Raw genomic sequence first — 13,993 nt, 5'->3', positions numbered from 1 at the left:
GTTGATGTGTCTTCAGTAAACTCTCCATCTCACCAAAGAGAGAGACTTGTTTCTCTGTCTGATGCGGGATCAGGCAGGCCTGACTATTTAAGAACCGTGTTTTCAAATAGTAACAATTGGTCACCACGAAGGGACCCTGCTGCCTTTAGTGCAGCCCTGGTCCATGTCTCATCAGCTGCGGGGCTTCCCTGGACCCCTCAGCTCTGTGCCTAGCAGCTGCCCAGGAATTTTTCCCGGAGGCCCGGGACTGGAGGGTCCAGGTGGAGGTGCCTGCTGCGAATGGACACCAGGCACATCTGGGTGAAGGTGACTTTGCAATTGAGACTTTCCCTTTGCTGGGTAAGCGTGTGATCTTTTGTTTGTTGTGTTCACTTTGCTTTCTTTTGTTTCAATTAGTCTATTGTGTAATAAGGCTAATTGAGTTGATGCAGGGGTCATGCATGCAGACTCGGTGGGTTTGAGCCCCACTATCCGTGACCCTGGATTTGTAGTTCTCCTTTTGAATTTTGTACAGTTTGCACAGTTTGCATTTGTGTGGGGAGCCAGTTGTATTTGAGGAGCTCCTACTCTGATGTTCTGTCTTGGTCATTTCTGTTGGTATTGCTCAGCCATGGGAAACTCTCAAAGTGTGTTGGCTACATCTCCCTTGGGAACTATTTTTAATAATTGGTCTAAATATGGAGGGTGTCTTAAAAAAATTGTTAGTACATTATTGCAACTCTGTGTGGCCACAATATAAATTAAGGGGCAGAATGAACAGAAGATGGGATTCTAACCTTCAAGTAATTATCCAATTAAAAATGTATTGTAAGAACAAAAAAAGTTATGAAATTTAATGAAAATAGCAAATAAGTGGCAGCTGCAGTCAGTTGGCCATTATGGCCATATAGCTATAGCAGACTGTCTCAAGAAAGACAGAAATCTGCAAGTTAAAGGAAAAGTTACAGTTAAAAAAGATATGCAGACTTCTGCCTCTGCTGTAATATCAGGCCTTCCAGAGCAATTAGATAAGAGAAATAATGATTTAGATGTGCTAGCCTGTCAGTTTTTAAAATTAAGAAGTCAGAAAAATGACCTGGCCAAAGGGGTCCTTACAAAAACCCGAAATTGCTGGGAGGACATCAAAAATAACTAATACAATTTAAAAATCAGCAAAAGTGCAAATTGTCAAACCAGTGTCACAGGATAATATCTCTACTGAGGAATCTAATGAGAACTTTGACTCCCTCTCTCTATAGAGATTAGACAGCTGAGAAGCCTTGTTCTCTCATATACCAACTAATGATTTTTGTTCTGATGGTGAAGAACCAGGTATTTCTTCTGATATAGAAGCGTATTTAACAGAATTTCACCCTAAAACACGAAAGTACAATTTCCAAAAAATAGAAAGTAAAAAGTCTTAGTATAATATCTGGGACAAATGATTCATATCCTTCAGGTCCTGTATTAGAAGTTTGTACTTCAGGAGAAGCTAAACAGTTGAAAGCTGTAACTATTTTCAGAAAAGCCAAAAACCCCTCTCAACCTTATTACATAAAGATAACATGTAACCATCTTGTCCTCTGTGTAAAAAAGAAAAAGAAAACAGAATAGAGCTGTAGCTGTTATTTCAATCTAAATAAATAATGAGTAATGTAACCAAGCTAAATACGGTCTTAATCAAATGTATACTTATCAACATGATGCAATGGTTAAACTAATTATAAAATGAAATTTTAAAACTGCACTAATAAGATATATATAAGTAAAAATAATCTCACTTCTAAATTTTAGTTTTATATAAGTAAAAGGTGGGTTATATTGCTCTTACAGAAGTCATAGCTTAATTAGAAATATTTTTAATAAAGTTTTGCAGACATTCAAGGTTAAGTTTGAATCTCTGATAACACTGTGAATACCCTCCTTTATTTTTGACTCACTGGTGGTTCACCACCTGTATTTCATCACTCATGGCTCAAACATATAGAATATGACTTAAATTAAATGTACCTTAAATCAAGGCTCTATAAATAAATACTCTATAACTTAGGACGGGTCTTCTAATAGCATATCTATGTACATCCTGAAGGGACCAAAGTCCCTGGGCTTGGTAATGTACCAATATATTTTTACATTGTAAACTTATTCCTTTTACCTTAAGTACTCCTTCAGTGATATGTTAAATTTGAATTCTTGTATTAAGCACTCTTTACTTTTAAATTATTGTCTATCACTATACTCTTATTTGAATGGAAGGTTACTTAATGAAACCCAAACTGGCTAAACCACGACCTGATAAGGTTCAGGCCTTTTCTAATGGAAACCATAGGTTTGAGGTATAAAAAACAATCCCATGACACTAGCACAAAGTCCCTTTAACAGCCTTGTTTGGCCAGTAAATAAAACTATGGTTACTCATTTTATGTTAGATGAAACTTTGTGAATGTATGAAAATATTATTTGTTTTCTAAGCTATCCATGCCTCAAATAGATGTATCCATCAATTACTTGGTAATCACTGTGGTAAACCTAGAGTATATGAAGAAAACTTAGTGTCTTCACTTCAACTTGTCATCAAACCTCAAATGTTTAACAGTATTAAGGTGGCACACTACATTAAAAAAATAATAAAAGAATACTTTGCCAGGTAACTAATTAAATTGGGAAAACTTCTCCTAGTAACCACAAAGCAAAGGCTTTAGCCCATATCCTCCTAATATTTCCCACACCTGCTGAGGAAGCTGCCTTATGATACATAAAAAGGTGGGCATAGAGGAGCAGCCATGGGATGGCAAATAGCAAAAACATTGAAGATCCTTATAAAATACTCTGATTTAATAATTGTTATACAAGATTCTGAAGCCTATTTGTGGCTTCACCCTCATTCAGTAATATAGTAACAGACACATACATAGAGCCAATATGCCTGCAAAGAATTTAACAAAACTAAGAAAACAAAATACTTTTGTGAATTTCAAAATTCATGCAAAGTTAAATCATTGTATGTGTTTTTTAGGAGGAACAATGTAACACATACATTCCATTAATCCTTATCAAAAGATTGTTTATTACTGTTTCAGGATGCATTAACTAAAGTGTTTTAATTATTTAGCATTATTCTAACAAGTTTAAATCTAATGGTAATTGTATGTTATAAGATGTTTGTTTGAAAACAATTTCCAAAATCATTTTGGTAACTTTTAATATAAAATATTAAAAAAAAGTGCTTTTATTTAAAAAAAAAAGTTTCTTTCAATTATTAAGGTGTTATTTTTTAGTAAGAGGTTATAAAAATGTTTTCCTGAATAATCAATGTAAAAGGCAGAAAATCTGTTTTATCAAAATAACTTCTTGCACTTTTTGTTAACTTTATCGTGTCCTTGGTTGTTTAAAAATATTGTCTTCTCACTTTTAAAAGAGCTGTATTTTCCTTAACTTTAGTTAAATAAAAAAAATTACTGTTTCAAACCTAACAACTTTTAACATTTTGCTTTCTCAAGGTCAAGCCCTAAAGAATATCTTTTTATTCCTAACAGTTACAAAGAATTTGTTCTTTCACCTTGAAAAAAAAAAAATGAAGTGCTAAAAATGATTAAATTCATGCAATATAAGTTGCAGAAGAAATGTTTAGACAATGTTATAAAAATTAAAAACTTCTAACTTTCTTTTGGTTACTGATATGCATAACATCAAACAACAATATAGTACTGCTAGTTATGATTTTAGTTATTTTTGAAGTGAAGTGTTACATGTCACAAAAACAGACAAATTTCCTTGTGAGTTACATTGTTTTACTCTGATTCTTCTTTGAAAGTGCTTGCAGTTAGCTACAAGTCAGTTTCATCTTCAACAACAGCAAAGAAAGACTTTTAAAAAGAAGCAAGGCAAGTATATAAATTATGTCCTACCCATTGTCTAACATAACCCTAATAAAAATGTAAAGAAAAATTAGACCTCTGTTCTAATTAAAGTGCTTGCATGTTTAAACCAGGCTCCTAGTACTGTGCCTGCATGCTCTCTTCCCATCAGAGTTATTGGCAAGACCTGTTTCTGTGGTCCCTAGAAATATAGGGGAGTCAACCACATCACATGGACATGCTCCAGAAATAGATGGAAACATGCTGTTACTAAAAACATGTTTTACTACAGACACCTTTGGCTCTACCTGCCAGAAAAGACTCGGTCACTTTGGCTCTTCAGTGGACACTGCCTCCAGACTGGCTCTGCTACATGCCAGAGGGCACTGGAAGACAGTCCATTGGAACCCTGGAGCCCACCATCCTGTTTCCCAGAGCACCAACGAAGCTGTGCTACAACAACTGTACAAAGAATATACCTCCCAAAGCTATAATTGCCAGCATGATGTGGTTGAAACCTAAAAACATAATTAACACTAAGGCCTGCTCCTATGAGGGGACAGCATGTATGGTATTGTAAGCTTAACACCTAATGCAGCTCAGGAAAAAAACTTGAGCACTCATTAGCATTAAGTGGTACACATATATACCAAATAAATAGAACAATATCCTTCAGTATTAAATCATATGCAGATGATAATAATCATGTTAAAATTATAATAAACTGGATGCATTTTCTGAGTGGTTAATGAATTAACTATGAAATCCATCTTATTAGCATGGTTTTTATTCTGCTTGTCATTTGTTTGTCTTGTTGCCTGTATTGTTTCTGTGAGTTTATGTCCAGAGCATCTTCCAGATTAATGTAAGAACCTCTTCACCCTTGCTCAGCAGGAAGCAGTTACAAGAAGAAAGACCTCCACCCACTTTCCCTTTTATAGGAGATGCTCACAATATACCATGTCTTAAGAATAAGAAAATGTCTCATAAAAGGGGGGATTTGATAGCTTGATAAGTAGAAAATATTCAATATAATTCTTTAGCTGGAAAATGGTTGATACAGTGTTCAATAGCCAATAGAGAGAAAAAAAAAAACCGGTTCATTAAGATCACTTCACTTAAGCAGCTTTGAGTTATTCTGACCATGAAAAGCCCTTGTTAAAATAACTTGCTGTTGCTCTAATCTCAGCAACAAAAACTTATTCTCTGCTCCCAGGAACTTTCCCAGCATTGCCTGCAGTAAGATATGAGGGATGTAACCATATGGTCTCATAATCAGTACCTTGAAAAACAAGCCTGAATGAGGGGAGGACCTGAAGGTAACAAGAAGATGCTGACCAAACAGCTTTCTCTCTTCTATTTTTTTTTTTTTTTCCTTTCTGCTTTCTTCTGGCTTCTGGCCATTTCTTTGTCTGTTTGGGGTTATAAAAGCCCAAATAATTCTTCTCACTCTGAACTGGGCCTGAAAGCTTTTTCTCTCCTCCAGTTCCTTGTTGATGCATCTTCAATAAACACCTTCTCACCAAAGAGAGAGACTTGTTTCTCTGTTTGATGCGGGATCAGGCAGGCCTGACTATTTAGAACCATGTTTTCAAACGGTAACAGATTCAATTTTTTTCTATGGCAAATGTCAATAGTTATAACCCACATAAACAAAATCTCTTTGGCTCCTCAATAGTTTTTAAGCATGCCTCAGGGAACATGTTAGTGGTATAATCTTTACATAGATCCATGATTATTTCCTTAGCGTAAATTATTGGTTGTAGAATTGCTGAATCAAAATATATGCAAAAGCTTGGGAGACATGAACAGGAAATGGAGAGGACGTTAGGTAAAGACTAAGAAAATCTGAATAAATGTGGGCTTTAGTTAATAATATATCAATATTACTTCATTAATTATAACAAACATAATACTAACAAAAGATGTTGATCATAGGGGAAATCGGGTGCTGGGTATGTGGGAACATTGTACTGTCTTCCCAATTTTTCTGGAAACCGTAAACTGCTCTAAAAAATAAAGTCTATTTAAAAAAAAATGGAGTGTATTAGTTTCCAAATTACCACAAATTTGGTGGCTTAAAACAACAGGAACTTATACCCTCTTTGTTCTGGAAGCCAGAGGTCCAAAATCAAGGTGTTGGCAGGGCCACACTCCCTCTGCAGGCTCTAGGGAGGATCTTTCCTTGCCCCTTCCAGTGTCTGGTGGCCCCAGGCTCTCCTTGGCTTGTGGCTACATAACTCCAATCTCTCTCTCCCTATTTAGGGGTGAAGTTTCATTGCATGTGCAACTGAATTTGAAATAATATAGCCAAACCAAACAAACAAATATATAGATAACATATATGAAGCAAAGATTACAAAATGTTAGTTGTTACATCTAGATCAGCCTTATACAATAAAAATACAATGCATGCCATATATTTTTTCTGTATCCACATTTTAAAGTATAAAAAGAAATAGGTGAAATTAAGTTTAATATATTTTATTTAACCCAATATATCTCAAATTTTATTAACTCAACATGTAACATTATAAAAATAGTTCATAGATATTTTACATCTTTTTTTAAAATTCTATTTTGAAATCTGGTGTGTATTTCTTAATTGTGGCACATTTTAGGTGTTCCATAGTCACATGTGGCTGGTGGCTGCTGCATTAGATAGTGCAAGTTCAGGTCATGGATGTATGGGTACTGATTGTCTTGTGCTTTCTAACTTTTCTGCATGCTCTAAATTTTTCATAATAAACTACGGTATGATTTTTTAAAATATGCGACTTTTAAGATATTTGATGCTCTGTACTTTGGCAAGGTTGCACCAATTTACCAGCAGTGTATCATAGTAACATAGTAGCAGTATCATCGCACATCAACCCCTACCAGCTACACGGGCTGTATCAAGGAATACCACGAAACAAACGAAAACCTGACAACACAACCAGCTTAAGAATGGCTTCTTGTTTTATTTGATAATTTGTTGAACTGGACACTTTAAATTATTAACTATTTGAATTTTCTCTTTGTGAATTAATTATTCCTGTCATCAGACTATTTTTCTACAAGTATGCTCATATTACTTACTCTTTTTGATTTGGAAGAGCTCTCCATATTTAGAAATTATAAATATTAAAAATGTCTAGTTCTCACAGTCTTCTAAAATGCTGTAAAATTAATTATCTGTCTTGACATTTAACAAGGGCAGAGGTTTCTTTTTCTTTTCTTTCTTTCTTTCTTTCTTTCTTTTTTTTTTTTGTCTGTCTTGTTCACTGATGTACTTAAATGCCAAGTGCCTGGCACATGCAGGATACTCAGTAAATATTGTTGAATGGATCAGTGACTTGTCTCTGCCACTCTTTGGCATAGATAGATAGATAGATAGATAGATAGATAGATGATAGATAGATGATAGATCTAACTATATATCTCTACTCCTATCTATCATTTTTAGCTGTATATATAATCCTTTGTATATATTTTCCTTTACAACTAGAATATAAGTAACTTGAGAACCGTAATCCACATCTTTCTTCTTTCTAGGCAACACAGTCCCAAGCATAGAAACTTCCTCACAAGAGGGCTAATAAATACTGATTAATTCTAATATGACTCATGACTGATTTATATCTGAGTCTTGCTCGTAATCAGTTTTTCCCCATTTAAAATGTTGGGGTGACATTGCTTCTTTTAGTTTAAAAGAACACAGTGTTTGGTTTCATCATACCAGCCGCTCAAAATGTGTCATCAGGGATTCAACAAGTGAAAGAGGAAGAAACTGTTTAGTAATAGAAAGGTCACCTTTACAAGAGCTGATTAAGGAGGGAGGAGTGGCTTACAACACTGCTGTTGGATTCAGCTGAGTTCTCAAACTCTAAATTACTAGCTGGGTGATCTAGGGCAAGTCCCTAAAATCTCAGTAAACTCCCTGAACCTCAGTTTCCTTATTTCTATGATGGGGATAGTAATGGGACCACCCTCATAGTGTTGTTTTGAGAATTAAAGGTATTAGCAAAATACTTGACTAAGCCTTGTACAGAATAAGCATTCAAAAAATGTTAGCTACTATAGTATTAACCAATTCCAAAATTTAAAAACTCTCTCTATACCAACATTCACAGCCAGCATTAGTCAAAAGAGCCAAATGGTGGAAGTAACACAGTGTCCATCAACAGATGAATGGGAAAACAAAATGTGGTATATCCATAGAATGGAATACTATTCAGACATAAATATAATGAAATTCTGATACATGCTACATGGATGAACCTTGAGAACATTATGCTAAGTGAAATAAGCCAGACACAAAGGGACAAATATTGTATGATTCCACTTATATGAAATATCTAGAATAAGCAAATTCATAGAGATGCAAAGTAGATTACAGGTTACTGGGGCTGGGGAGTGGGGAAATGGGGAGCTGTTGCTTAGTGGGTAAAGAGTTTTTGTTTGGGGTGATGAAAAAGTTTTAGTAATGGAAGGTGGTAATGGTAAAAGGCACTGTAAAAGTAATTAATGCCACTGAACTTGATGCTTAAAATAGTTAAAATGACAAATTTTATGTTATCTACATGCTGCCACAATAAAAAAAAAACGAACGGTTTTCCTTCAGAAAGTATGTAATGGAATCTCCATCTCTATGAAATATTCAGAATAGGCACATCCACAAAGACAGAATGCAGATTAGTAGTTGCTAGGATTTAGGGGCAGGTGAAATGGGGAGTAACTGCTTAATGGGTACCAAGTTCCTTTTGGGGTGATGAAAATGTTTTTGAATTACATAGAGGTGATGGTTGCACAACATTGTGAATGCGCTAAATGTCACTGAATTGTTCATTTTAAAATGGTTAATTTTACGTCATGTGAATTTCACTTCAATAATTTTTTTTTTTTTTTTAATCTCTGTGCTAATGACTCCTCCATTTAAATCTCTGGCCTGGGACTCTGCCCTGATCTCCAGACAAGTGCCTACTTCCTATTTCCAATTGGATGTCTAAAACAGATCTCTTCATTCCATCCTTAAAAAAACAAGCAGTAACCCAAACCAAACCAAATCAAAACAAAAACTTCTTCCTGTCCTTTCCCCATCCACTAAATTATTCAGATCCAAAATCTAGGAGTAATCCTTAATCCTTTCCTTCCTTCATATCTAATCCATTACCAAATTGTGTTGGTTCTAATTCTAAAACACACATTGAATCTTTTCTTTTCTATCTGTCTAAACTCTCCTATTCTAGTCCAAGCCTTCTAAATGAGTCCACTCTTGCCACTCCCCTCCCCACAATCCATTCTTTACAGAAATATTAATAGGCATAAATGACTTCTTAAAACCCTTAGTCATTTCTCACTTTGCTTGGAGTAAAATTAAACTCCTTACTAGTGCCTAAATGCACTGGGGGTTCTGAGCCCGTTTATCTCTCCTCCCATCTCGCCCTCCCTCTTCCATTGCCCTCCAGCAAATCACCTCCTTCCCGACTGCTCCCTTTTCCTTAAAGTTCCTTCCGGACCCTTCCACAAGGCTGGTTTATTCTCCTCTATAATATCGCATTGTAAATGTCACCCCCTTGAGCTTAATTTTAGCTGTTTAATTTTCGTTACACAATGACTATGACGAGAATCACAACATGAGCTTTAATGGAGAAATAGTCTAAAAAAAGTTTCATTTTGACCAATGCTTAGGAAATGTGGCCTACTGTGGAAAGCTGCCTCCCGAATCGGGCCTAGCGTATGCGCTGCAGCCTGCTCTAGAGTTACCCCCGCCCATCGAGTGAGCCAAGATGGCGCCTGCATCCTGTTTCCGCATAGTGACGCATGTATCCGCCACCCGCTCCTACCAATCGAAATCCTGTATACGCGATACTAGCCTAGAAGCTTATTGGTTGTTAATTGTGTATAAAAGGTCTTACCCGGACGGGGTAGGGTGAGACAGCCCACAAGGAGCCGTGCCTGACGGCCACATCGAGGCTGCTCTCCCACGAGGCGCCGTGCCCCGTGTGGGAACCAGTAACACAGAATGTTCATCTAGCTGTAGTAAAGGGCTTGCTTTCACAACTGCCGTGTGGTTCGAGTCGTGATTCATGACCAGGTTAGTTCGCGCAGTCTGCATCTCTCTCTCTCCTTCCCTGTTTCCCCTCGCCGGCCGGGAACCGGGGACCGAGCGGGGCAGCGCCGGACAAGTGGTGGCCCGTACGGGGAAGCTCCTCCTCCTGCCTCGCTCTCGACGGTCCCTCTGTGAGGAGAGCAGCGCTGCGCGTCGAGCTTACGGCGGACTTCCCGCGCCTGATCAACGCGAGAAGGTGAGTGCGTCTTATTACATGATAGTTAGGGCCCGTGGGTTTTCAGGTGACCCCGGGGGACTCGGAAGAGCTCTCCGAGTGACTGAAGTATAGTGCCGACTGCAATCATGGGGCAGTCCGGAAGTTCACCTCTCTTAGCTCCCTTAAAGAACCTTTTGAAACAACGGGGTATCTCGGTCAGGAAAAGCTCCCTTCAGCGTTTTCTTGATGATGTTGATACTTTTGCCCCTTGGTTTGCCTGCACCGGCAGCCTTAGCCTACCCTCTTGGATGAAGCTCGGTCGCGACATAGACCGAGCGCGCCAGACGGGCGTGTGTATGGACCCGATTCTAGTACCCATATGGGAGACCGTCCATGCGGTCCTTGAACTAGAATCGGCTACCGGCCTAAGCCCGTCCTCTGTCTTGCAAGAAGCACGGTGCGCGCTCCAAGAAACCCAGTCAGTTTCGTCAGCGGACGGCTCCTGTAAGGGCAAACCGCCGGAGTCCAGTGACTCTGACTCAGAGTCAGATAGCGATACTGACGAGAAGGCGGAAGCATCCCCGCTAATTGAGTGGGAGGAGCCTCCCGCCACACCCGTGCGGCCTTCCGCCCCGCCAATGTCTACCGCTGCACCCCCAGGGACACCCCAGCTCCCAACTGACGCCTTGGGCGGTCCCACCAAAGGACCTTGCCGAGAGCTCCCTCTAGTGGCCATGCCCAGTAAATGTAATTATCCTTTGCTGCCAGACCCGGAAACCCCGATGGGTCGGTCAGGGGAGGGGCAACCTTTGCCGTACCCCCCGCCCGAGTATACAGGCCCTCAGGACCCTTTGCCATTAGGTAGTGGTGGGAGACATTTCTGGAGATGGAACCCTTTCACAACATTTAGACCTTTTGGCATGCTGGGTGGCTACCAGCCACTTGAGCCGCAGCCAGTCTCAGAAATGTACCCGGTTATTATCAATCCCCAAGGTGGCAATCGGCACGAATCATATGATTACAAACTATTGAGGGAATTGAGGCAGGCCGTCCATCAGTATGGCCCCAATGCCCCTTATACCTTGAACATGATCGAGAACCTCTCTGCTCTAAATCATACACCCGCAGATATTTTTCAGCTAGCCCGTGCTTGCTTGCCGTCAGGCCGATTCATAGATTGGAAAGCATGGTTTGAGGAGTTAGCTGAAGAGCAGGCCGCAAGGAATGCGGCGGGGAGACGTGGCGGGTGGAATGCTGACATGCTGTTGGGGAGAGGTGCCCATGCCCAGAACCAAACGGGTTTCCCACAAGAGGTCTATGCCCAGATCTTCCGCTGTTTTGTGGGTGCCTGGAAAAAGCTAACAGGTGAGGGAGAGGCTCAGGCCTCACTCAGCAATATACACCAAGGCCCCACAGAACCATTTGCGGATTTTGTAGCCAGGATGCAAACCGCAGCTGAGAGAATCTTCTCAGATCCAGGAGTAGCAGAGACTGTGGTTAAGCAAATGATTTTTGAGCAGTGCAACAAGGAGTGCAAAGTTATCCTGGCACAAAACAGAGCAAAAAATTTGACAGAGTGGGTCAGGCTCTGTAGAGATGCTGGCAGCCCTTTAACTAATGCAGGTCTAGCTGCCATGCTAGCCAGCTCCCTACAGGTGGCTACAAAAAGCCCGAGAACCTTAGGGGCAAAGTCTAACGGGTGCTATGGCTGTGGCCAATCAGGGCACTTTAAGAGAGATTGTCCCAATAGACGTCAGCCCCCTGCCACTCAACGGTTTGGCGAACCAGGTGCAGCAACCAGGCCGTGTGGCCGTTGCCACAAAGGCCCCCACCGCGCAGAAGACTGTAAATCGGTTTTCGATGCGCAGGGTAGACGCCTCTCTGGCCGCCCCGAGCAGATTCCAAAAAACGGGAAGAGGGGGTCCGCCCTTTCGACGGACCCCCTTGCATGCCATTCGACAACACAGGATCCGATCAAATTCGTGCGTCCCCCGGCTCAGCAGGACTGGACCTCTGTGCCACCTCCAGACTCGTACTAACCCCCTCCATGGGTGTCCAGTTAGTAGGGACCTCCTTCAAGGGGCCCTTACCGGCTGGTACTGTAGGGCTCATATTGGGAAGAGCATCCACGGCCCTGAAAGGATTAACAGTTATACCAGGACTTGTAGATTCAGATTTCACAGGCCGTGCCCAAGTTATGGTTCAATCTCAGCGGGGCACCTTAGTTATTGCAGAAGGTGATAAGCTGGCACAGCTCCTGCTCTTACCCAGCTTACATGCAGTCTTTCCAAGCAGAATCAGACAGAGAGGGGAAAAAGGGTTCGGATCCAGTGGAGCGATTTTTGAGGGACTCCATATGTCCCTGGAGTCTCGACCTATGCTAACCATTAAGGTGCAAGGCAGATCTTTCTTGGGCCTGCTCGATACAGGGGCCGATCGGTCTATCATAAGACAACAAGAATGGCCCCCCACCTGGCCAACGAGCAGGGCGGAAGAGCCCATTAGAGGAATAGGCCAAATTTCAGCGCCCATGCTCAGTGCAGCTGCCCTTCATTGGGCCGATGAAGAAGGACACCAAGGCAGTTTCCAGCCTTATGTATTAGCCCTGCCTGTGTCTTTGTGGGGAAGAGACATTCTGACCCAAATGGACGTTACTTTAATTAGCGGCTACTCCCCAACCTCTAAGCGACTGCTAAAAGAAATGGGGTATACCCCCGGCAAGGGTTTAGGAGCTTCACTGCACGGACGTGCGGAGCCTATACAAGCTGCCCCCAAGTCTGACAGACGAGGCTTGGGTTTTTCATAGGGGCCACTGAGGAGAGATTCCCACCCACACCTATAAAACTAAAATGGAAAACCGAGGCTCCGGTGTGGGTGCCTCAGTGGCCCTTGCCACAGGAAAAACTTGCAGCGTTGCACGCCCTAGTATCAGAACAACTAGAAAAGGGCCATATCGCCCCTTCCACGTCACCGTGGAACACCCCTATATTCGTAATAAAAAAGAAATCTGGTAAATGGAGACTGCTACATGATCTAAGAGCTATTAACGATTGCATGGAGCCTTTAGGGCCCGTTCAGATGGGACTGCCCCTCCTCTCGGCATTACCGGAGCACTGGTCGATTTTCATCATAGATCTGAAAGATTGCTTCTTTTCTATTCCGCTCCACCCTGAAGACACCCCTAAGTTTGCCTTTACTGTGCCCTCTAGTAATCAAGAGGAGCCCTGTCAACGCTTTGAATGGACAGTCCTGCCCCAAGGCATGGCTAATAGTCCTACCATGTGCCAGCTGTATGTCGCTGCGAAGCTAGCTAGCACTCGGCAGCAGTTCCCTCAAGTGAAAATCATCCATTATATGGATGACATTCTCTTAGCCCATAGAGACACAGATCTTCTTAAAACAGTTTTGTCACATTTAGTCCTTAGTCTTGGAGAAGCTAACCTAGAGATTGCCCCTGAAAAAATCCAAATGACTGACATTACCACTTTCCTGGGGGCGAAAGTCGCACCCACTCATGTTTCCCCCCAAAAGGTGTCTCTCAGGCTAGACAATATACACACTCTCAATGATCTACAAAAACTCATGGGGGATATCAATTGGATCCGTCCATACCTAAAAATACCCAATGTCAAACTAACACCTTTGTTCGACCTGTTGAAGGGGGATTCTAATATAAACTCACCTCGAAGCTTCACTCCAGAGGCAAGGCGAGCACTATGCCAGGTGGAACAGGCGCTCAGTGGCGCTGCATTGAAGAGAATAGACCCTGATGAGCCTTTTGAAGCCTGCGTGCTGCCGACAGAATTACAGCCCACTGCGGTACTGTGGCAGCGGGGGCCGCTGCTCTGGGTCCACCCTGGAGTTTCCCCCAAAAAGTCCTAGAGCACTATCCTACAGCGGTTGCAG

General features: G+C 41.1%; 1 long non-coding RNA gene across 1 annotated transcript in view; it reads left to right on the top strand.

The window, feature by feature from the left end:
* LOC119509245 overlaps positions 1-9,661 on the top strand; it is a 95,511-nt gene extending 85,850 nt beyond the window's left edge. Inside the window, exon 5 of the long non-coding RNA XR_005211656.1 lies at positions 9,510-9,661. This is a non-coding gene — a long non-coding RNA (uncharacterized LOC119509245). The remainder of the gene's footprint in view (positions 1-9,509) is intronic.
* The last annotated feature ends 4,332 nt before the right edge of the window (positions 9,662-13,993 follow it).

The sequence above is a fragment of the Choloepus didactylus genome, chromosome 14 (assembly GCF_015220235.1).
Source record: "Choloepus didactylus isolate mChoDid1 chromosome 14, mChoDid1.pri, whole genome shotgun sequence".
In the NCBI taxonomy this organism is placed as follows: Eukaryota; Metazoa; Chordata; class Mammalia; order Pilosa; family Megalonychidae; genus Choloepus; species Choloepus didactylus.
The sequence above is the reverse complement of the archived record's forward strand: the minus strand, read 5'-3'. Positions and strand labels throughout refer to the sequence as shown.